We start from the raw sequence: 230 nt of genomic DNA, 5'->3' as shown, positions 1-230 counted from the left end.
CGGTCCCAGGGGTGGGATCGGCCGTGCTGAGGTCGTGGACAAGTCCCTGACCCAGCGACAAAGGGGTGGGATCCCGGAGGACGGGCTGTTCCCGGACGCCGAGAGCGGGAATGGGGAACCCAGGCTGCAGGATGGCGGCGGAGGAACCCCCGGCTCCGGTGCCGGGGGTCCCGGGGGACGCGGCTGCGGCCGGAGCGGCGGGCCCGGGGGCAGCGCGGGCCCCTCCCGGC

This window comes from Passer montanus, unplaced genomic scaffold (assembly GCF_014805655.1).
Source record: "Passer montanus isolate IOZ18808 unplaced genomic scaffold, ASM1480565v1 scaffold131, whole genome shotgun sequence".
NCBI lineage: Eukaryota > Metazoa > Chordata > Aves > Passeriformes > Passeridae > Passer > Passer montanus.
Note: the sequence above shows the minus strand (reverse complement) of the source record.